Raw genomic sequence first — 23,568 nt, 5'->3', positions numbered from 1 at the left:
GGGAGAGGGAGAAAGGGAGAGAGGGAGAGAGGGGGAGAGAGAGAAAGAGAGAAAGAGAGAGAGAGAGAGAAAGAGAGAGAGAGAGAAAGAGAGAGAGAGAAAGAGAGAGTGAGAGAGAGAGAGAGGCTCCCATCCATTGAATGGGCACTGCAGCCATTTGGGGAGGGATCAGTGGATAAAAGATCACTTTCTCTCTCTGTAATGCTGACTTTCAATTAAATAAATAATAACTTCAAGGTCAGCGTGAGCCCATGTCTGAGTATTCCCCTGGGTCTAGGACTTGCACAGCTCCATGACTGTAGCTATAGCCCTTGGGTCCATGAGGTCTGTGACACAGAGAGCTCTGTAGCGGCTAGACAATCTTGAAGCAGGTTCAGATTCCAGAAAACCAGAGCACTCGGACATCTGAAATGTAGTCACTAACCTGCAAAAGGCAAAGGGAAAAATGGAGAAGCCCCAGCGGCTCCCTGAGCACCTGGGCTGGGTGTGTTGAAGTCTGACTGCTCAACTACTGTTCACACCCAGCTCGTTGCAGGGGCCGAGGCTGGGGCGGGGGCTGGAAAGGGAGGTGTTGGCTTTGTGGTTGCTTCTAGAAGCGTCTGTCTACTTTAGCACCAGCCACTCTCATACCTCCTATTCTTCTAGCTCTCCCCAACTTTGAAGGGTTCTGCTCCTTTCAGTATTCAGGCCCTGTTACTATTCTGTTACTAGGTTGCACCAGTTTTGCTTGCCAAGTGGAATTCTGACCATTGTCCCCAGTAAACACACAATAATTCATTGGCGTGTGTCCCTAGGACCCTGCACTTTAAGGTAGGAGACCAGCAACTTTGGCAAGCCTTGCCATTTCCCACAATCTTGGCTCATGGCAGAAAGGGGCGGCTTCTTCTGTGGAAGGGAGGAACAAAGGGAGCTACAGCCAGGGAAACAATTACCAGAAAGGAGAAAAACAGGCTTAATTCAAGTATAACATCAGTAGGATTATCCTCATACTGGAAGACTTCAGATCTTACTCATTCATTTCTTCACTGATTCAATGATTCACATTCATTAAGTAACCATAAAGAATCAGGCTGTTAGTCACTGAGAAGGCAAAGCAAACACCTTACAGTCATTGCACTTAGGAGCTCACAGTCTGCAAAGTGGGCATCTGGCTGTACCTGAACTTGGAAGGGAAGAGACAGTGACTGAGTGACCAACGTGCAGTTCAGTCTGGACTGGAAAGGAAGCGTGATTGGTCAGGGCACTGGGGGAGCTAACTGTCATGTGGTGGTGCCTGTTAGGTGCCGTGGGCACTGGAGACACTGGAATCATATTCTGGAACTGCATTTAGGATACAGCCATCACCTGTGCACTCAATGGTATGCCATGAGCTAAGTGCCAACAAGAAAGAAAAATTATGTCTTGACTTCATGAAGTTTATATGTAAATTATTTGGTTACTGGAGCAACCAAAGAGGGAGAACTAATTTGTTTAATGTTTGGAAAATAAATTATAAGTAAAGTAGATCCAAGATCTTTAAACAAACATTATCAGAACAGATGAGGTCCAATTGGCTTTATTACAGAAGCCACCTATGAGGGCCAAGAAGGAGAGCTGCATGAGATCCAAAGTTAAGAGGCGGCTCACACAGGTCAGCAGCGAAGACTCCTCATGCGAAGCTGTAGCACGTGGTGTGAGGACACCAGGGGCACTGGTTCATCATCCTGGAACGGATGGCAGTGACAGGCCAAAGAAAAATGCAGCAGTGAGACAGCATTGCAAAATTATGATAAGAAGCAGGTTACCCAATGGAAATTGTGCCACCAAAACCAAGATACCGAAAAAAAAAAAATCTAGTAGCAGGGAACTGTGTGAAGAAGCACAGTACAAAGCTGAACTTTTAAAAATTCAACTAAATATTTGTGATTCTCTTTAGCCACGATCCCACGCATAGTTCTGTGATAGCTGAAGTGTCTCCAGCTGTGTTAAAGGTGTTTTGAAAGTCTGTAGATAGAAATAGCTTACCAAAAGAAATAATTAGGAGAAGGGATATATACTTGAGTGAAATTCGCAAGGTTTGAAGCCTTTTCTAGTTTGTGGGTAACTGGAATGAATTTGAGCAAATGAGTTCTGTTTCTGAACATCAACTTATTCACTGGGGAAAAAATATGTATTTGAAAGGCAGAAAGAGAGAGAGAGGAGAGAGAGAGGAGAAAGAGAGAGAGAGAGGGAGGGAGGGAGAGAGAGGGAGAGAGGAGAGAGAGGGAGAGAGAGGGAGAGGAGAGAGAGGAGAGAGAGGAGACAGAATCTCCCCTCCTCTGATTCACTTCCCAAATGTCCACCAAAGCCAGGAGTCAGGAAGCGGATTGGGTTTCCCACGTGGAGGGCAGGTACCCAAGTACTTGAGCCATCAACTGCTTCCTCACAGGGTGTGCATTAACAGGAAGCTAGAATCAAGTGTGAAGCCGGGACTCTAATCCAATATGGGTTGTTGGCATCCCACTGTGCCATATGCCCGCCCCAATTGCTTCTTTAAGTTTGGGGTCTGCTTGGCTTAAACCATCTCATCTAATGGTATAATTTGGTCTTTTTGCACACTTTAGCTCTCATGTAAATGTGAGCATGGGAGGTTGGTTTTGGCAACTTGGAAATCAGGATTGGGCTGCTCTCCAATACAGGGAGCTCACTACAAGACCCTACACAAACTCACACGTTCTTGGGTGGGAGAGGGAGACAAACTGAGTCTTGCAGCCAGGATGACCACACAGTGCTGGAGAGAGCAGGAAAGGGGGTCATCTCTAGGAGCGTGCAGGGCAGTGCAGGCAGGGACACCTGCACCAGGGCTGTCCCTGCTCACCACTGCTTCCTGGGAACCTCTGGGTTTTTTAATTTTTTTTTGTCTTTCCTTTTCCACTATTGTTAGGCTTAAGAAAGTACCGGGATGTGCTTTTCCAGGATCTTGTGACCACCGAGGCCCGCTGGCATTGCCCGACACTGGCGTGGGCAGAGCAGGTACCATACCTCTGCTTTTACAGGCTCATGACCGAACAAAGCCCGCTGTGCTACCCTGCTTGGTTCTGAACAGGGCCAAACAATTGTTGTTTTGTTTTTAACTTGAAGAAATCAGCCTGCGCTGCTGTCAACACCCATCGCAGGCATGCTGAGTCCTGTGCTGCAGAGGCAGGCGACGTGGGGGTCAGGCGTTAGCCATGGAGAGGCATTCCGATATTTCACCCACCGGATCGACTCTGCTGTGGTTATGAAATACTTACATACAGCACATTGCAGTACAAAGTGTGCTAATGTTTAGGTTGCTACCACTTCCCGTGGTTGCTGACAACACAAGCCAGGTGTGGCCCTTGTACCACGCAGGTCCTATCTTGCTGATTATTTATGGATCACACAGGAGTGAACACACAGTACAAGCTGGAAAAATAGAGACCGTGATAGCTGAGGGGTGGGGAGAGGAAGAGGCAGTGAATGAGGAGGGTGTGGTGTCTGCTCTGCTTCTGCAACCCTAAAATCTATCAGCCATGCAGCGCCGACAAAGGTTTCTTAGCGTGAACACTTCTGGCAATCCTGCTCGCGCTGCTGTCCCTTGCTCTTGCCTCTGAAATGCACCTAGAGTATACCTTAGCAAAGTAAATACACTGCTTTCCAACCGAAGCAAAACAGGCAACAGTGTATCTCCTCTCATTCCAATCTTTCTGCGCTTTTCAGACACACTGGTGTCTATCATAACGTCCCATTACTATTTCCAGTTTTTTTTTTTTTTTTTTTTTTTTTTGGACAGGCAGAGTTAGAGAGAGAGAGAGAGAGAGAGACCCAGAGGAAGGTCTTCCTTCCGTTGGTTCACCCCCCAATTGCCACTACGGCCGGCACTGCGCTGATCTGAAGCCAGGAGCCAGGTGATTCTTCCTTGTCTCCCACGTGGGTGCAGGGCCCAAGCACTTGGGCCATCCTCCACTGCCTTCCCCGGCCATAACAGAGAGCTGGACTGGAAGAGGAGCAACCGGGACAGAATCCAGCGCCCCAGCCGGGACTAGAACCCGGGGTGCAGTGCTTCAGGCAGAGGATTAGCCTAGTGAGTCCCGGCGCCGGCCTCCAGTGTTTTTATTTATTACCCTTTTGCTATCCTGCTGAGCAGTTGTTTCCATAGCATCAGAAAACCTCTAAGTACACATTTCTAAAGGTTTCCTGGTTTAAAATATTTCAAAGCATCTCACGCACAGTGCTGATTCTTTTAAAACAAGGGGAATATTACATATTCATATATATTATATATTCATATAACTGTGTACTTTAGCAGTAATCTGTATTTGAGAAATTTGCTCAACTGTCCAAGCTTCAGTTTTCTCAGCAATAAAATGGGATTTGAATACCTCCTAAAGACTAGTGATAGGATTAAATGAGAAAACATAGACAATCATCTTTCACAGACCTCAACTGGGACAGCTAGCCCAGTTAATGAAATGACAAACAATTTACCATTCATAATCATTATTACATAGATATCAAACGGTGTCAGGATGATCCATGGATATGAATTAAGAGATCTGTGAGACTTTCATTGTGTGTGAAGCTCCAAGCTCCTGGTTTTCATCGGCCCAGCCATGGCTGTTATGGAAGATCGATCTCTCTCTCTCTCTCTCTCTCACTCTCTCTCTGTGTCTCTTCCTCTCCGTAACTCTGTATTTCAAATAAATCTTTAAACAAACTTATTGATGCCTGTGACACAGGTTGGCCTGGGAAGCAGGGTTTTTTTTCTTGCAAAGATCTTTTTAAACATAAACATCTATAGGTTTTCTTTTTTTTTTTTAAAGATTTATTTATGTATTTGAAAGTCAGAGTTACACAGATAGAGAAGGAGAGGCAGAAAGAAACAGAGGTCCTCCATCTGCTGGTTCAATCCCCAGTTGGCCGCAAAGGCCAGAGCTGAGCCCATCCGAAGCCAGGACCCAGGAGCTTCCTCCAGGTCTCCCATGTGGGTGCAGAGGCCCAAGGACATGGGCCATCTTCTACTGCTTTCCCAGGCCACAGCAAAGAGCTGGATCAGAAGAGGAGCAGCCAGGACTTGAACTAGTGCCCATATGGGACGCCGGCACTGCAGACTGGGGCTTTAAAGGGCTATGCCACAGTGCTGGCCCCTAGAATGTTTTATTGAAAACAAAGACATTAATGCCACAAAGTGAGGGAATCCATGATAATGATCACAACGTGGGCAAAGAAAGGCGTGTCATCATGTACATGGTATGACTCGGCAAAGCAATGCCTCTAACGATATTCCAAATGATATGACATCCTGCTGCAAATGTGAGAAAACATGTGCTAAGTGTCTTTCTGGAGTGTTGAAAGCTTTCCAGGTGATTCTCTCATGCAGTCAGGGCTCAGAACCAGTGTTCCATAGCCAAGACATCAGGAAGCGGCAAGGAAATGCAGTGACAAGATAATGAGGGAGCGAGATAGCCAAGCTAAGACAGAAGCAGCAGACAATCTATGAAATGTCTTGCAGGCTGTACAGAGCTACTCTGCTGATCTACGCTAAGAACATGAGGCTTTGTTGCGGAGGAGGAAGAGGTCCAAGAGGAAATGTTTGGAAATTGCTTTTCTCATACCAGCTGCAGCATCAAGAGCTGACCAGAGGGAGCAGGACGAGAGGCAGGAATGAGTTCGGCGAGTCTGAGGCTGTCGCTGTCCAGATGGAAAAGACGGTGGCCTAACGCAGGGAAGGGCTGTGTGATGGAGAGGAGTGACTTGAGCTGACTGATTCAGCACCTGAGTGGAGAGAAAGGGTAAGGACAGACGTGGCAAGAGGTGTTGCTAACAGAGGTGATGCAGAAAAGGTAGAAGGCTTTGAGAAGCTTCATGCGATGTGGGGAATGCTGAGCTGAGGGGGCCACTGGAGGAGTAGGGCAGGTGTTGGTACAGAGGTGGGCACATGGGACCATGGACAGCCACGGGGTGCAGCCACTGGGCACTGACCTATGACCCAGACCCCATGCAGGTCTGCTTTCCTCCCTGTCATGACAAATAGTCTTCTAAGTTAGCAGGTGGTCACAGCAAAGGGGCAAGGGGCAAGATGAGAGGACACTTTATTACCAACATCTCTCACAGGCACTCCATTGCAGCACTTTCTCTGGAGACGGTTAGACAACGGGAAGTACTAGAGTGAAATAACGCCTGGGTGTGGCACCCACTTCCATGCTGGGTCTTGTGGCCACTTTGTTTTCACATTGTCTCCCTTCCCCATCAAATCTAACCAGACCAAGAGCAGCGCCTGACCCCAGTGGGACCAATCTAATTCTCCACAGAATTTAAACTGAAAGGCGTATGTATGAAACATAGAACTCTGGAGGGAAAGTCAAAGGATTGCAGATGATTCTTGCTGATGGTTCTTTTCTTTGCTCTCTGTGTGATAATGTTAGAATAATATCCATAAATTCCCACTGAAAATGGAAAATGTCCATTCACAGAACATAACTTAGGAAATGAGTTAGAGTTCCATAGTATTCTTTAATAGGTCTTGGAAAGTTGTATAAATGAGAAAAGTTATTGGAAGAGAAATATAGGTGATGTCATCTCATGAAAAGAAAAATGTGTATATGTGTATAAAACCTGGAATGGTCCACAACCAAATTTTTAATTGTAGTTACCTCTAATGGATTTGGAATTGCACAATGAGAAATGTTTAAGTTTTTTAATGTCCTTTTCTCTTAACCTAACTTGATTTGATTTTTAAAAATTTTATTGTTAATGGTTATTTGTTAATTTATTTGATAGGCAGAGAGAGAGAAACAGAAAGCTGCCATCTGTTGGTTTACTCCTCAAATGCCCACAATGGCCAAGGCTGGACCAGACTGGGCTGAAGCTGGGAACTAGAACTCGATCCACACCTCCCAATCCTTGGTGGTACAGAGTCTACATTAGCAAAAAAGGTATTGTCAACAAGGGAGCGAGAAGTTGAAACCAGGTACTCCAACATGGAATACAGGAGTCCCGACCAGCGTCCCAACTACTAGGCCCAGTGCCCAGCCCTTGAATCCTGCTTTTTAAAGCGAGTAATCAGGCTGGCGCCACAGCTCACTAGGCTAATCCTCCACCTAGCAGCACAGGCACACCGGGTTCTAGTTCTGGTTGCCCCTCTTCCAGGCCAGCTCTCTGCTGTGGCCCGGGAGTGCAGTGGAGGATGGCCCAGGTGCTTGGGCCCTGCACCCCATGGGAGACCAGGAGAAGCACCTGGCTCCTGACTTTGGATCAGCGCGGTACGCTGGCCACAGTGCGCCAGCCGTGGCGGCCATTGGAGGGTGAACCAACGGCAAAGGAAGACCTTTCTCTCTGTCTCTCTCTTTCACTATCCACTCTGCCTGTCACATAAATAAATAAATAAATAAATAAATAAAGCGAGTAATCAAAGAGTTTTTGCCCAACAGCTGAGGGCAAGGCAATGCGCCCCACTGAACACTTCAGCATTCGTCAGTCACTCAGCAGTGCAGAAGAACAGCAGGAGTCTCACTGGAAGGGCTCTGGAACCAGGCGGGTGTGGTCTGGCCAGGTTTCCACCCTTGCATCTAACGACCTCAGGCTCGGGGAATAATGGAGCAAAAATCACTCTTCTTGCTGCACAAATGATCTGACGATAAAGGCTCCAAAGCCTTCCAATGAAAATAGCACAAGAGATTGTTTTGAATAGCTGAAGCATTTTCAACTAAAAGTTTGAAAACTAGTCCACACTTAGTGCTGGTAGGAAAATGTTTGTGCTAACTTGTCCTTAATAACTGCTTCCAACTGATTGGTATCAACTCTCAATCTGCAAACACTTCCATTAATCTTTTATTTGACATGACATCTTGAAGAAAATGACAGCACACTCAGCAAAGATATTTAAGGCATCTAAGCAATTATGGAATAAAAACATGTCAGCTGGTTTGTGCCAACCCCCAGGCAACAAGAAACTGATCTTATTTTTGCTCAAGAATTTGTTTTCGAGATCTACTGCCAACATTTTTGAATTAAGGATTTCCTCTCCTCCCTAGAAGGTAATGTCCTAGTTTGGTCCCTAGAAGTCTGCATTCTCACACGATTAGGAACAATCCCTCAACACTGTCAATATTAAAATGATGGGACATTTTCAATAGGTGTATCCAACTCATCTGACAATGATCGTTACTGCAAAATAGAATGCATCCAAGAACATTTCAAGTCAAATGCAGCATAAAACGGACAATCACAAAGCAAACACTCAAGTTACCACCAGTTAGGAAACAGAACATTGCTGGGACCTGGGCGCCCTCCTCTGGGTGGGCTCCTCCCCTACTCTACAGCTCCTCCTCTCCCCAGACCCAGCCAGTTAGGAGTTCAGGAGTTTCACTCCCTTGATTTGGGTATACTTGTTTTTTTCTTTTTTAATCATCTCTGCATAAATTGTTTTGGTGAACTTTACATAAGTGCACACATCTAACAGTTTCTTGTGGGTTTTAGCTCTTTTGTTCAGGATCATGCTGACACGGCTTACACGTGTTTACGTGCACCTACAACTCGTGTTCATTGCAGAGCAACACTCCAGGCTAAGACCATATCACTATTTTTCCCATTCTACTTTGGATTATCCTAATTCTGTAAGTTTTTTTTTTTTAACTTAGGTATTGGAATCCCCCCTCCCCCCGCTTTTAAGATTTATTTACTTGAGAGGCAGAGTTACAGAGGAAGGGACAGACAGAGAGAGAGGTCTTCCATCTGCTGGTTTACTCCCCAAATGGCCACTACAGCTGGAGCTGGGCCAATTTGAAGCCAGGAGCCTGGAGCTTCTTCCCCAAACACATGGGCCATCAGCAGAGAGCTGGATCGGAACTGGAGCAGCTGGGACTCAAACCAAAGCCCATATGGGATGCTGGCACTGCAGGGGGAGGCTGAGCCTACAAGGCGACAGCACCGCCCCTCTGTAAGGTTTTATAAGGTTTTCCTTTAGAAATCAGCTGCTCTTGGCCGGTGCTGTGGCTCAATAGGCTAATCCTCCACCTGCGGCACCAGCACACTGGGTTCTAGTCCCGGTTGCCCCTCTTCCAGGCCAGCTCTCTGCTGTGACCCGGGAAGGCAGTGGAGGATGGCCCAAGTGCTTGGGCCCTGCACCCCATGGGAGACCAGGAGAAGCACCTGGCTCCTGGCTTCAGATCAGCGCGGTGCGCCGGCAGCAGCGCGCTGGCTGTGGCGGCCATTGGAGGGTGAACCAACGGCAAAGGAAGACCTTTCTCTCTGTCTCTCTCACTGTCCCCTCTGCCTGTCAAAAAAAAAAAAAAAGAAAAAAAAAAAGAAAAGAAATCAGCTGCTCTTTGTTACTTTTCACAAATTAAGAAAGACGACAGGCAGAAGACAATCTCTCAGGAGGTGTTCCTTGAAGGTGTTGCTAGGCCTGATGCTCTGCAGAGGGAATTCTCGGAAATGCAAGGCGTTTGCACATCCTGGGGCAGGAGGAGCTGCTGAGCACACACTGTGTGCTCAGTACTGTTGAGCTTCACTACAGCTGTGCCACAGCTGCAGGGACTTCTTCCTGCCCTGCCTTCAGCCACCTCTCAGGAGCAGGTTCTGAGACACGAACAAAACACTTCAGGAAGAACCCGGTCTCCTCCTCCCTGAGATCAACTCATTAGCAATGATTCCCTCCCAGAATGCATGCAGCAAAGACCACTGCCGTTTCCTAACTCTACAGAGTTGGCGCTTGGGCAAACGTGAGTGCACAAAGCTGTGAGAGAATTTGTGGATTAGAGAGAACCCATCAGGGGTCGGCACTGTGGCACAGTGGGTTAAAGCCACAGCCTGCAGGGTCAGCATCCCATACGGGCGCCAGTGTGAGTCCTGGCTATCCGGCTCCTGGCTAATGTGCCTGGGAAAGCAGCAGAGAGAGGATGGCCCAAGTGCTAGGGTACCTGCACCCATGTGGGAGAGCGAGAAGCTCCTGGCTCCTGGCTTTGGATCCTGTCGTAGCCATTTGGGGAGCGAGCCAGTGGATGAAAGATCTTTCTCTCTGTAACTCTGCCTTTCAAATACAATAAATAAACATTTAAAACATGGAGAGGAGGGGAGAGGTAGAGGGGAAGGGGGGGAGAAGAGGAGGGAGGGAGGGAGGGAGCTCATCAAAACCTGGGCAATGAAACTTGACACAGCTGGCAGCAAAGGCATGAAACAAGTTTAACTATTGAAAAATACTGAATTTCACATTAATGCAGGGTACAAATGAAACAACAGGTAACCTTGTATATGTATTACATTTAATTGTAATGTGTAGGTCATTTAAGTCAATTTATAAAAAGAATAAGAAATGGTTACACACAGTTCCTCCAAAATAGTAAATACTTCTGGTAACCAAATATCTCTTCTACATGGCCCCTCATTTTTAAATTAGAGAAATCTTGGGGAATGACTGTTGGTGTGGCTTGGCCCAGTTGCTGGGACTGGCTCTATCACTTGGCTGAGTAGTAATGTTGGAAGCCCCTGCAATAAGCCAGTGGTCAGGGGAAAAGTCTTATCCCCCCAAAAAACTATAGTTCAGTTTCCTGAGTAACAGTGAAAATGGAAATTGGAGTAGTATAAAATTTGGGTCGCTTCTTTTATTTATAACAGCAGATCACAGAACGCGTAACTGGGTTACCGGTCAACACAGGATTTCTAAGATTTTGTGTCTCTACTAAAGTAAGTTCCTGTAACCATAGAATCACATCTCACCTTCCTACAAGGGACTTGATGAGCTTGACAGCTGCGGTAGAAGTTGAAGTTCAAAATTCAGGTTTTATTAGTGTGAAGTTAGGTTTGGTGGTAAGAAAAAAGTTTCTTAAAAACCACAGCCGGCGCAGGCACACTGGGTTCTAGTCCCGGTCGGGGCGCCGGATTCTGTTCCGGTTGCCCCTCTTCCAGGCCAGCTCTCTGCTGTGGCCCAGGAAGGCAGTAGAGGATGGCCCAAGTGCTTTGGCCCTGCACCCCATGGGAGACCAGGAGAAGTACCTGGCTCCTGGCTCCTGCCATCGGATCAACGCAGTGCGCTGGCCACAGTGCACCGGCCGCGGCGGCCATTGGAGAGTGAACCAACGGCAAAGGAAGACCTTTCTCTCTGTCTCTCTCTTACTGTCCATTCTGCCTGTCAAAAAAAAAAAAAAAAAAAACCCACAGCATATAAAACTAAACATTTTTAACTGCCAGGAAAAGATCCCAGATGACCTGGGTGTCTAGTGAGTCCTGCAGTGTGAACTTCAGTTGCCCCGTGCAGCTTGGAAACCATTTTCACTGAGCTGGCCGGTTCCCCCCGGAGAGGGTGAATAGAGCCATCTGGGCCCTGATTGAACATGGTGATTTCCAAAACAGGAAGCAATCTGAGTGGACAGATCAACAGCTGACACAGCAGCTTCCTCCCCGAACGCGCACGTCGGTACTGCACTACTGCACGGGGCGATATTTCTGAGCCTGTTTCACCAGCTGGAATTCCACGTTCTTTGGTAGCATTGGCGGTTAGCAAACTGCTGGAGGGAACTCTATTTCCACTCGGTCACTTTCCCTCCTATTTATCCTTTTGAATCATCAGGAGAAATGATTACAGTATAATCGTGTTTCATCACCAAGAATAAACAGCCACAGCTATTCTGCAGGTGACTTGGCATCTACCTATAAGGCAAACCGAAGCCGAACCTTAGAGTAGCTAATTCAGAACTTCCAAACCACTGAGCATGAACTGTGTTACTTTTAGATTCTCTTTTTATTTAGAGTGAAGAGAAACACACTAGGGGGCGGGGAAGGGGGAGATGGAGGGAGAGAGGAGGAAGGGGAGAGAAGTGGAGGGGGAGAGGGGGAGAGGAAGGGAGAGAGAGAAAGAGGGGGAGGGAGGGAGAGGGAGGGAGAGGGAAGAGAAACGCACTAGGGGTTTGATGGGTTTTGTTGGGCAGAGCTGCTCATCAGGCTGAAGATGTAACGAATTCCAGCAAAACAGCACCACTGTGCCTCGCTCTGCTGTTCATCCCTCCCTCAGACAAGCACTCCTACATATTTCACAGCAGCTGAGCGTCTGCCAGGAGGAGATATTTCTAATTTTTAAAGAGGAGAATTCAAAATGCCAAGAAAATGGCATATAAACCTTCCATTCTCATCAGCAATCCACTCAAAGCGTTAGATTTTTGTCTTAATTCAAAATTCACCTCCACGGTACACTTAACACATATGCCTACCAGTGGATAATATACACTATATGATGCATATATTAAACTGCATCATTGAGAACTTTGAGTCAAATCAGGCACTCTGATAAATAGCCGCCATCACTCAAACATTAAATTTGTCATTGCAGAGACAGACTTCTAAAGGGAAGATTCACAGCAGGCTTTTTGCAGAAAGCCGTATTGTTAAAGTGACACATGTAAGCGCTGAGAATTAAAAGGCTGTCTTTCTCTCAGCCTCCATGAAGACACACGCGGCCACCTCTGGGCTGAGGAATATGGAGACCAACGCATTGATCTGCCGAGGAGCAGCACACCGAGCCTCAAGCCAGGGAAAATGACGTGGTGGGGGGGAAATAAAACCACAGCCCAGCCTGAGCTGTCTCAGAGTGTCACTTCCCGCTAAGTGACAGCGGGAAGGTTTTACCTCGGTCCCCGGAGCTGCAGCCCGGCCGGCGGGGTCCTGCTGGGGTGAGCTTGGCCAAAGCGCACTGGCTCCGAGGCTGGACTGCCCTTCCTCAGGAGGGAGCCCCGCCTCCCTCGTGTCCAGCTGAGGTTGATGGAGACTTCCCCGGCAGGCAGTAAATGTTCAGAACTCCAGGCAAAGTGCTCGCTCCCAGCGAACCTCTGTGGAAGAGAGTCCATGGCCGTGCCTGTCCAGTGTCACAGGGAGCGGGTCATCTCTGTTGGCTGCCACCTTCCGCTTTGTGGCTGAGTCACTCTGTGATAACAACATTAGCCCCTGTTCAGCAGTCCAAGGAAGCGTTTCGGCTCCAGTGGCTGCAGCTCTCCTAGGTCTTAAGGAGTTCCAGGATCCCTGGCTGTGCGGGTCAGGCGGTGGAGGGTAGAATTACGGCTGTGGTCTCCCAGACAGGGACAGCGGGAGGCTGGGAAGGACTTGGACAATGACCACATGTCAGAACACGACCGGCTATGGGTCACTAACAAAAGTTAAAAAGGAAAGTCAGCCTGAGAAAATCCAACCACCCAGCCATCAGCTTGAGGTTGGGTCGTTTGAAATGGGATGTCTTAGCCACAAGCACCTCAGGAATCAGCAGGTGTGGCCCATTGTTTGAAGGGAACTAATGTAAGTAGTACCGTTTATTTGGAACCTACTATGTCTTAGGTGTTCTTTGAAGGCAATTTATACTTATAATTTTCATTGTAATCACTACAACACCTGTGAAGTGCCGGAATTATTAACAGGTGAACAAACTGTGGCACTAAATGTTTTCTCCTTTCTTAACATGATACAACTACTCAATGATAGAGTCAGCCTTTAAACCCAGGTGTATTCTGGTTCCAAACCCTGTTAGTTCACAGGGGGGTGAGGTAGACGGAGAGGAGGAGTGGCTTGATACTGGCAAGGGCACAAAGAAGTCTTTAAAATAGGAGTCTTTGCTCTACTCCTCAAACAAGTAACTGATATTTCATTGGTAATGTCAATTTCAGTTGGTTTTAATATTTTTTAAAACTTTAGACAAATTTTTGAGAACACTTACTTGGGAAATACATACTTTATTATGCCATACCTAGAACAGGAAAACATGAATGTAAATAAGTCACTTATTTTTCCATTAAATATTAATTAAGATTTGGTGTCAGCTAGTGGACAGAGCAGGAGGCCTGAGTTTTCATTCCAGTTCTTCCCCCAAATAGATCTTGGAGAAGTTGGGAAAACAAGGGAGTCAAGCCTGATGATTTCAAATGTCTTGTGAAGCTCAAAGACTCAATGCGTCCAAATTTCTTGAGAGCCAAGTGATAGCTCCCATGGTATTTTCTCAAGCAGGGGTGGGATCATTATGGTTTTGAGTCACCGGAACTCAATGTTCACTGTTCACGTTCACTCACATGTTCACTGGACCTGCTGCCATCGAGGTCCCAATGAGCAACTTTTCCCTGGCTTGATGTGTAGAGATGATGTAATGTTTTAATAGGCCCCACCTTGTCTGGTGGAATCACTTTATCAGTTGAGCTCTGAGAGAGCACCCACAGTGGGCTGTCTGTGAGGTTTATTAGTCTTGCTATTACACTTCACGAGATATATGGAAGCATCAACAATCCCATGTATGAGAAAAGAAGTGTCGCCGTCCACCTCCGAAGTGGCTCTTTCTGCAGCAGGGCACGTGCTGTGTGAAACCTGCAGAGGTGCAGAGAGAAAGCTGTCCTCGGGAGGAATTCACAGCCCACAAAGGGGGCTGTCCCCCTGCTGGTCCAGTTATTACGCAGGGATCTTCTCTATGGCCGTCTTCTTGAAACTTCTTCCAAGTCATGGGGATCGGTTGGCCTTCAGCCATAGATGAGGACTCACCAAGGTTTTCCACGTGGGTGAGGGAAATTGCGTTGCTACTCAGACGATTGGAATAGCCCCCCCCCCCCCCCCCCGTAATCACAGGGAAAGCAAGTTCACATTTCGCTGCCCCTCCTTTCCTGGTCATCTCTTCACCTGTGTTTTCTGTAACACCTCCCCCTCCACCAAAGGGCATTTACAGAGAAAAAACAGATCACAGACTTTCAGCTGTACCTCCTTAGTTCTTGCTCAAACTTTAATTTTCTCATTTTGCAGTTGTAAGCCCCTTTCCCCTCCTTTTAAAGATGTGGACACTTGATATTTCAACTGGAAATCTAGACAGGTAATCAGTGTTTATGCTTCTTAGGCCAAATATAATTATTTCTTTCCTAGCACTCTGCTGCCCCATCAAGAAATCATGAAAAATCAGAGATTTTCACCCTTGAAATAAATATCTATTGTTGTGATCTATCTGTAGATCATAAACACAGTTAGGTTCAACAAACATATACCAAATTCTTTGCTAGGTACTAGGGTACTAAGCTTAAAAGTCATTGCTGTTGGAATGGAGCTCATAGTTAAGTATAAATATAGTTATAGTAGAGACAAATAATGATGCCAAGCATTGGTTGGGTTGGCTCAGTGGCGCCAGGTGGCACTAAGCGTTTCGGATGAAACATCTCTTTGAATCGTCCCTGCTTTCCTTGGGGGTGGAGACCATTGCCCTCATTTTATAGATGAGGAAATTGAGCACTGTGAGATGTTGAGCAACTTCTCCAAGGTCACGCTTGCAACTAATGGCAAAGCTGGGTTCACACTATTTTGTTTAAAAGTTATATTATTTGTTTGAAAGGTAGAATTACATGGAGAGAAAGAGAGATACAGATATGTATAGAGAGAAACAAAGGGATCTTCTATCTGCTGATTTACTCCCCAAATGACCCCACTGGCTGTGGCTGGGGTGAGCCAGGCCAGAGCCAGGAACCCGGAATTCCATCTCGACCTCTCATGTGGGTGGCAGGAGCCCAAGCACGGACTGTCTTCTGCTGCTTTCCCAGGTGTGTTAGCAGGGAGCTGGATGGGACGTGGAGCAGCTGGGACTCAACCAGTGCTCTGACAGGGATTCCAGTGCTGCAGATGGAAGCCTAACCCCCTGTGCAACAAGTCCAACCCCTACATGTTAATAGCCTGTTGACTGCAGGATTTTCAAGGTAGACCAAGACTTTACTCAAAAGAATTTATTTCATGAGACACACTAGACAGTAGGAAATCATATTTGTAAGACGAGACGCTAGTACACCTGATAATCCAAGGAAAGATATTGAGAATTAAGGACACAAAATAAAGATTAAAAAAAAAAAAAACTTGTGGAAACATTTTTTTGAAGTTGTAGCAGAGTAGACACAGCTCATTTTTGATAATAACTTAATTTTATTGAGTGTTTTATAAAGGCTAGAGAAGAAAATTCTTCTAAACAAGTTCACTTGAACAAGATTTAATATTTAGTGTGAATACAATTTGCTTTATTTTTAAGTATGTGCACAAGCAAATATGACAGATAAACTAGCCTTTATTACCATACACATCTCTGAGATGCGTAGTGAGAATATATATTTTTTGGGGTTTTTTTTAAAGGTTTATTTATTTTTATTTGAAAGTAAAGAGTTACACAGAGAGTGAAGAGGTAGAGACTGAGAGAAGTCTTCCATCTGATGGATCACTCCCCAGTTGGCCGCAACAGCTGTAGCTGCACTGACTAAAGCCTCTTCCTGGTCTCCCACGTGGGTGCAGGGGCCCAAGGACTTGGGCCATCTTCTACTGCTATCCCAGGCCACAGCAGAGAGCTGGATAGGAAGTGGAGCAACTGGGACTCAAACCTGCAGCCATATGGGATGCCGGCGCTTCAGGCCAGGGCATTAACCCGCTGCGCCACAGCACAGGCTGAGAATATATATTCTTTTGAAAGTAACCGAAACTGAGGTATGGTTAGAAGGTTCATTTTTCTTCAACAACCGCCTCAGAACGTAAACATTCAAATGCACATTATTTTCATTCACACAATCACTGTATATTATCAAGCACAGCATCTTGATCTCTGGAGGTCATTGCTGCGGATAATTTGAGAAAACCTGTAACCTAATTTCTGCATTACTTTTAAAAAATGTTACTGCTTTTCAAAACTTCCCTTTTGCAGGATAAGTTTACTTTGTGGGGTCATGCAGAAGCCTTTTAGCCAAGTGTCACAAATAAAATTTCCCATAATCTCAAATGAAGTGTTTCTCTAAGGCCAGAAGAGTAATCCTGACCAGTGGCTATGGACTGTGGGGGAGTGTGACAGGAGAGACCTGTTGCAAGGATGACATACTTGACTGACAATCCTAAAGGGCTGATCAGCTGGGCTGCCAGCTCAGGGTATACGAGACGTGAGTAACCTGTTTGTGGTGAACTCAGCTGAACAAATGGGAGACTCCACAGGCGAGCTTTTGTTTGGGGATGTGCTCACCAAGGTGGAGCCCGAACCTGCTTGTCTGGGCTGGACCATCCGAAATGTCAGCTATGAGAACGGGCCAAAAAGAAGGACCCAAGATAATGCATGGCTCTGTGACGCCGGAGTTTACCGGGATGCAGCTGTGTCCTCCAGGCTGGCTCAGAGGTTGTGGAACGGAAAATATCACAGGCAGAAGTAAAATACTCACCTCACATTTAGCTAAATAATAGAGCAGAGGACAGAGGTGGGGTGAGTTACCACACTCGGACAGGCGGCCAGTGGAGTGCCTCACCGCCTGCGTTCTTCACCCCCTTTGCTTTCTGGGTCTGGTTTTTCTCTGGAAGCTTAGTTGAGCATATTTATGGGATACCAGGTAACATTTTGATGAATGTATACATTGTGTAATGAACAAATTAGAGTACTTAGTACATCTGTTACTTCAAACTGCTGTCAATTGTTTGTGGTAAGAGCATTAAAGATCTTCCCTTCTAGCCATTTTGAAATGTACATGGCTGTTAACCGTAGCTACCCTACTGTGCAACACAGCAGGAGAATTTCTGCCTTCGCTCTAACTACAGCCACTCACTGACAAATCTCTCCCCATCCCTCACGTGCTCTCTGCTGCTCTCATTGTCTATGGAGTCTACATTTTTTAAGAAAGATTTTTTTGTTTATTTGAAAGTAGAAGTTACTGAGAGAGAGGGAAAAATAGAGATATATTTTCTTTCTTTTTTTTTTTTTTAATTTTTGACAGGCAGAGTGGACAGTGAGAGAGAGAGACAGAGAGAGAAAGGTCTTCCTTTGCCGTTGGTTCACCCTCCAATGGCCGCCGCTGCAGCCGGCGCACCGCGCTGATCCAATGGCAGGAGCCAGGATCCAGGTGCTTTTCCTGGTCTCCCATGGGATGCAGGGCCCAAGCACCTGGGCCATCCTCCACTGCACTCCCTGGCCATAGCAGAGAGCTGGCCTGGAAGAGGGGCAACCGGGACAGAATCCGGCGCCCCAACCGGGACTAGAACCCGGTGTGCCGGCGCCGCAAGGTGGAGGATTAGCCTATTGAGCCACGGCGCTGGCCGAGATATATTTTCCATACACTGCTTCATTCCCCAAATGGCCACAGCAGCTGGAACTGCGCTGATCCGAAGCCAGGAGCCAGGAGCTTCTTCCAGGTCTCCTACACGGGTGCAGGGGCCCAAGAACTTGAGCCATCTTCTGCTGCTTTCCCAGGTGCCTTAGCAGGAAGCCATATCCAAAGTAGAGCAGCTCAGACTTGAACTGCGACCCATATGTGATGGTGGCTTTACTCAGTAACTATAGCACCCGCCCCTGGGTCTACAGTTTTAGATTCCACGTGTGAGTGATCATGAGGTGCTCGTCTTTCTGTGCCTGCTTTTTCTCACCTATCGTAATCTCCACTAGGTGTATTCATGCTGTCACAAATGACAGGATTTCAACCCTGAGTGGCTGAATAGTAGTCTACCATATAGTATATGTAAACATACAGCATACTTTATATTTGTATCACTCTTCATCTCTTGATGGCACTGAGGTGTATTCCATATTTTATTTATTTATTTATTGTATGGCAGCATGGGTGTCTCTTCAACAGACTGATTTCACTTCCTTTGGATACCTATCCAGTGGTGGGATGGCTGGATCGTACTGTAGTTCTATTTTTAACTTTCTAAAGGGGTGTTATATAAATTTATGCCGAAATTTAAGCAACCTATGTGAAATACACATATTTCTTTAAAAACAAATTCAGAAAACTAACATAAAATGAAAAAATGTTTTAATTTTTATCTAGTTATTTCTAAGGCTGAGAGAGGAGAGAGACAGGCAGACACACACAGACCTTGCATCCAATGGTTCATTCCCCAAATGCCCACCACAGCTGGGGTTGTGCCAGTCCACAGCCAGGAGCCCAGTTCTGTTGTGTGGTAGCAGGGATCAAAGTAGTTGAGCCATCGCTGGTGCCTGCCAGAATCTGGAATTGGAAGAGGAGCTGGGACTTGAACCCACTCTGATATGGGATGCAGGTACCCTGAGTGAAGCCCTGGTCACTGTTCCAAATGCCTGCTCAGAAAAAACTGTTCAGTTGCCCCACATGTATTTAAGGAATTCAAATAATTTTTAATACCTTTCCATAGAAATGACTAAAGGCTGAAATAATTTTACTAGTGAATTCTACTAAGTAGTTACAAATCATAGCAGTATCATGTTCTGTCAGAAAATTAAGACAGATAAATGTTTTCTCTCTCATTTTAAGAGAACTATAAAACCTTGTTATCAAAATCTAATGACAGACAGGCATTTGCCCCAGCAGTAAAGATGCTTGTTAAGATACCCATGACCCATATCAAAATACCTGGGTCTGTCTCCTGAGTCCAGGGTCCTCCTAATGTACACCTTGTGAAGCAATGATGATGGCTCAGGTAATTAGGTTGCTACCACCCATGTGGGAGACCTGGACTGAGTTCTGGACTCCTGGCTTCAGCTCTGTTCAGACCTGAATATTGTGGGCATTTGGGGAGTGAGTCTCTCTCTCCACTCTACTTCTCAAATGAAATTAAAAAAAAAAAAAACACGAATGAGTGCAAGAAAAAAATACAACATTGTAGACCACATTATTAAAGGTACAAAGAACACTTTAAATACATAACCAATAAAATATAGAAAACTTTGAAAATAAAATATGAGTTTCTCGGGGCTGGCGCCGTGGCTCACTTGGTTAATCCTCCGCCTGAGGTGCCCACATCCCATATGGGTGCCGGTTCTAGTCCCAGTTGCTCCTCTTCCAGTCCAGCTCTCTGCTGTGGCCCAGGAGGGCAGTGGAGGATGGCCCAAGTGCTTGGGCCCTGCACCTGCATGGGAGACCAGGAGGAAGCACCTGCCTCCTGGCTTCGGATTGGCGTAGCTCCGGCCATAGCGGCCATTTGGGGGGTGAACCAATGGAAGGAAGACCTTTCTCTCTGTCTCTCTCTCTCACTAACTCTATCTGTCAAATTAAAAAAAAACATTAGTTTCTCGATGTCCCCTTCCTCTCTGGTGTATCAGCTCTAGTGTTGAGACTCCCACTTCTGCACGTTTTTGTGGTAGTAGCTGTCACTCCTTCACCTCCTGTGTAGGACTCCTTGAGCATTTCTTATAGGGGAGTCCACGGACAGTGAATTCCTTCAGCTTTTGTTTATCATTGAGTCTTTATTTCTCCTTCATCTCTGGGACGTGGCTCTACTTAGTATTCTTGCTCTGGCAATTTTTTCTTTCAGTACTTTGAATATTTCATTACTTTCTCTCTTGGACTGTATGTAAGAAAAATCTGCCATCAATCTGGTAGGGATTCTTTTCTAAGTGATTTGGTATTTCCCTCTGTTGCTGCACCTGGAATTCTGTTTGTCTTGTATTTGTGATTGTTGGAGTAGTCCTCTGAGAGGATCTTATTTGGTTGAATCTATTAAGGGTCCTTTGGACTTTGTGCACTTCAGTATCCTCCCCCTCCCCCTCCATCCAGATTTGCAAAGATTACAGCAATTCTTTGACTGATTAGATTTTATTCCTTCCCTTTCTCTTTTCCTTCTAGAAGATCTACAATGCAAGTGATTGCTTGTGTAAGTCTCAAAGTCTTTCCTCATTCTTCAGAAATTTTTTTCTTTCTCCTTTTATTTGGATGCTCAAAATTACTATCTTCTCTCTGCTCTGTTCTTCTGCTGATGTTCTCAACTGTATATTTTAATTTGCAAGACAAAGAAACAGGAAAAGGAGAGAGAGAGAGAGAGGGAGAGAGAGAGAGAGAGAGAGAGCGCTTGCTTACTGGTTTACTCCCCTCAAGTGCCTGCAATGGCCAGAACTCGGCCAGGCTGAAGGAGGAACTGGGAACTCATCCTGGTCTCCCTGTGGGTGGCAGGGATCCAGCCACTTCAGCCATGCCTGGCTGCCTCCCAGGAGGTACATCAGCACAGAGCTGGAATCAGGGCCAGAGCCAGGCGTTGACCTTGGGCACTCCAGTACAGAACGCAATGTGTCAGCTGTGATTCCTACTGCTAGGCCAAATGCCTATCCCTCAGCTGTATTTTAATTTCATTCACTGAGGTCCTTAATTCTAATATTTCTAATCATTTTTAGCATCTCTATCTCTACAAAATTTCTCATTTATAATGGGAATTGACTTCCTGAGGCCATTGAATTGTCTTCTCTTGCATCTCCCTGTGTTTCTCTTAAACTATTTTGTGTCGTTGATTTATGCATGATGTCTCTTGCTACAGAGTCACGTTCCTTTGGAGGTTTGTTACTGTGTTTTTGTGTGCTTCTTGTGCCGGCACTGGATTGGTGTATCTGGTAGGTAAGTCGCTTGCAACAGTTTCTGTGGGGAGCAACCCGGACTAGACTAAGTTACTGGAATTAAGACTTATTCTATGCATCTGCTCTCCCACAATATGGCGCTGGGAGAAAGAGACCAAACAACCTCTACGCAGCTGCCTCATCAGTTTGACAAGCTGCAGGAGCTGATCCTGCTCCTGATTGGAGGAGAGCAGCGTGCTTGGCATGTGGGTAGCAGAGTTGGGATTGGTGGAAGAGGACTATAAAGGAGGAGAGAGACAACATGCACCAGGAACATTTGAAGGAACACCTGAGCAGCCCCCGAGAGAGCCGGCTGGCAGTGTGCCGCTCCCCTGCGGAACCGGGGAAAGTGGCAGGGGGAACCGCCCTTCCACGGAGGTGGAGGGGTCGGCAGCCAACCCGGGAAGGACCAGCAGCAAACCCGGGAAGGGCCGAGCAGACAAAAGAACAGCTCAGGGTCCTGTGTTGTTCCTCCGTGAATGGGGGAGCGACAAGTTTCCTAGGGTGGCTGTCATAGTAGACCTTCTGTGCTGATGTGTCCTAGGGTGCTGGTGGGATATGCTGCATCAGCTTTCATTCTGGGTGTTCAGCAGCGCGTTCACGCCACTTCTTCAGCTGTCAGCAGCGTTGGTGATGTCTACACGTCTCAGGGGCCTAGGCTGAGGAGGCTTCGAATTGCACTGCCTGGAGGATGGCCCAAGTGCTTGGGCACCTGCACCCGCGTGGAAGACCAGGAAGAAGCACCTGGCTCCTGGCTTCGGGCCGGTGTAGCTCCGGCCATAGCGGCCATTTGGGGGGTGAACCAACGGAAGGAAGACCTTTCTCTCTGTCTGTCTCTGTAACTCTATCTGTCAAAAAAAAAAAAAAAAGGCACTGCCAATTGGGTTGAAGGAACCTTCGGTGGGGCTGTATTGTGTGGGGGGCCCTCGATGCATGAAGGCAGGCTGCACCAGCATACCCAGTGTCCAAGGGACACGTAAGTAACTTCCTGGGGCCAGTGTGAATTGGCTTGATCAGGGAGGTCTGCCCAGCTAGTTCCCAAGAGCAAGGGTGGGTGGACGAGTCCAGGCCTCTGCTTCTCAGGGCATTCACTGGCTCAGTTTCTAAAAATACGTTGTCCAACAGCTTCTTGAAACCACAGACGTGTGCACGAGGCCACCCTGTTTTTTTTTTTTTTTTCCTAGGGGCTTCATTGGGCACAGCCGTTCAGAGGGGGCTGCCCAGGTGCCCCCTGCAGTTGTGGGTGGCTGGGGCTGCTCATCTGCCTCCCTGGGCTGCTGTGGGCTGAGCTGCCTGGGGCCGGTTGTCCAGGGGTGGGAGCGTGGATGGGGTCAACCAGTTGCTCTCGGGACAGCAGGCAGGACGGGGCTGCCCAGCTGTGTTCTGGGGGCCTTCTGCAGGCTGAGCCACTCAGGGTGTGCCATCCAGTTCTTCTTGGGCCGTGGGAGGCTGGGTGGGGTCTCCTGGCTAGTGCACAGGGCTGGGTCTGCAGAGCTGCTAGGAGCAGCTGCTTCACAGGGCCCTGTGAGGCTGGGGTCTCGTGCCACGCCAGCCTGGGTGGGGAGGCACAAAGCGTGCTGGGCTTTTTCCCTGGGGCAATGCAGCAGTGTGGCATCCCAGCATTGCCCAAACTGGCCTGAGGCCCCAAGGTTTTCCACTTGCAAATGCCTCAGGTGTTTGAGGTGGGCATGGGGACCGCTGCGGGTCTCCTGCTTACCCTTTGCCACTGAGTGAAGTGTCCTTGGTTCAGGAAGGGCCTTAGACACAAGAGCAGACACTGAGTGCTTCACTCCCTTCTTTGCAAGGCCACCCTGTATCTGCAGCATCTCCTGGGTGTGCCTTCCGGTCTCACGCCTTGGCAGGTGGATTCTGCCTCCACATTCTGCCACTTGAGCTTGGAGGAGGGGGCTGGAGGCAGTGTCTTGGCCACCTGCCAAACTGGTTCCAGAGGCTCGGTCCAGGCATCATGGCCTGGGGAACGGACCATAGCGCTCTGCCCCACACCATAGGCAGGCCTGAGACTTAGGCTTTAATTCTTCCTCTTCCCCAAGTGAGAGGCATCTCTCCCCACCATGCACTGCCCAGAGGTGGAGAAGGAGCAGCAGGACAGCTCTTTCCTTCTCGCCTTTCTCAGTGTCTCCTTTCTTCTCACACTGACACCGGGCACCTCGGTCTCTGACCTGGCTTCCCTGGACTCACTGAGGTGGACTGGTGTGGGAGAAGGTGTTCAAATCGGTGTCTTCATTGGTGGGGTGATCACTGAAGGGTCTTATTGGCCACCG

At 47.3% G+C, this 23,568-nt stretch overlaps 1 long non-coding RNA gene across 3 annotated transcripts in view; it reads right to left on the bottom strand.

Annotated features, from left to right (window-relative positions):
- The window catches only part of LOC149124774 (uncharacterized), a 62,379-nt gene extending 49,096 nt beyond the window's left edge, over nucleotides 1-13,283 (bottom strand). For all 3 annotated transcript variants that reach the window (XR_016213162.1, XR_016213161.1, XR_016213160.1), the window contains exon 1: nucleotides 12,598-13,283. This is a non-coding gene — a long non-coding RNA (uncharacterized LOC149124774). The remainder of the gene's footprint in view (nucleotides 1-12,597) is intronic.
- Between the last annotated feature and the right edge of the window lie 10,285 nt (nucleotides 13,284-23,568).

Source organism: Oryctolagus cuniculus, chromosome 9, assembly GCF_051225735.1.
Source record: "Oryctolagus cuniculus isolate XC-2025 breed Fujian yellow rabbit chromosome 9, ASM5122573v1, whole genome shotgun sequence".
Taxonomy (NCBI): Eukaryota; Metazoa; Chordata; class Mammalia; order Lagomorpha; family Leporidae; genus Oryctolagus; species Oryctolagus cuniculus.
This window is presented reverse-complemented; position numbering and strand designations above follow the sequence as displayed.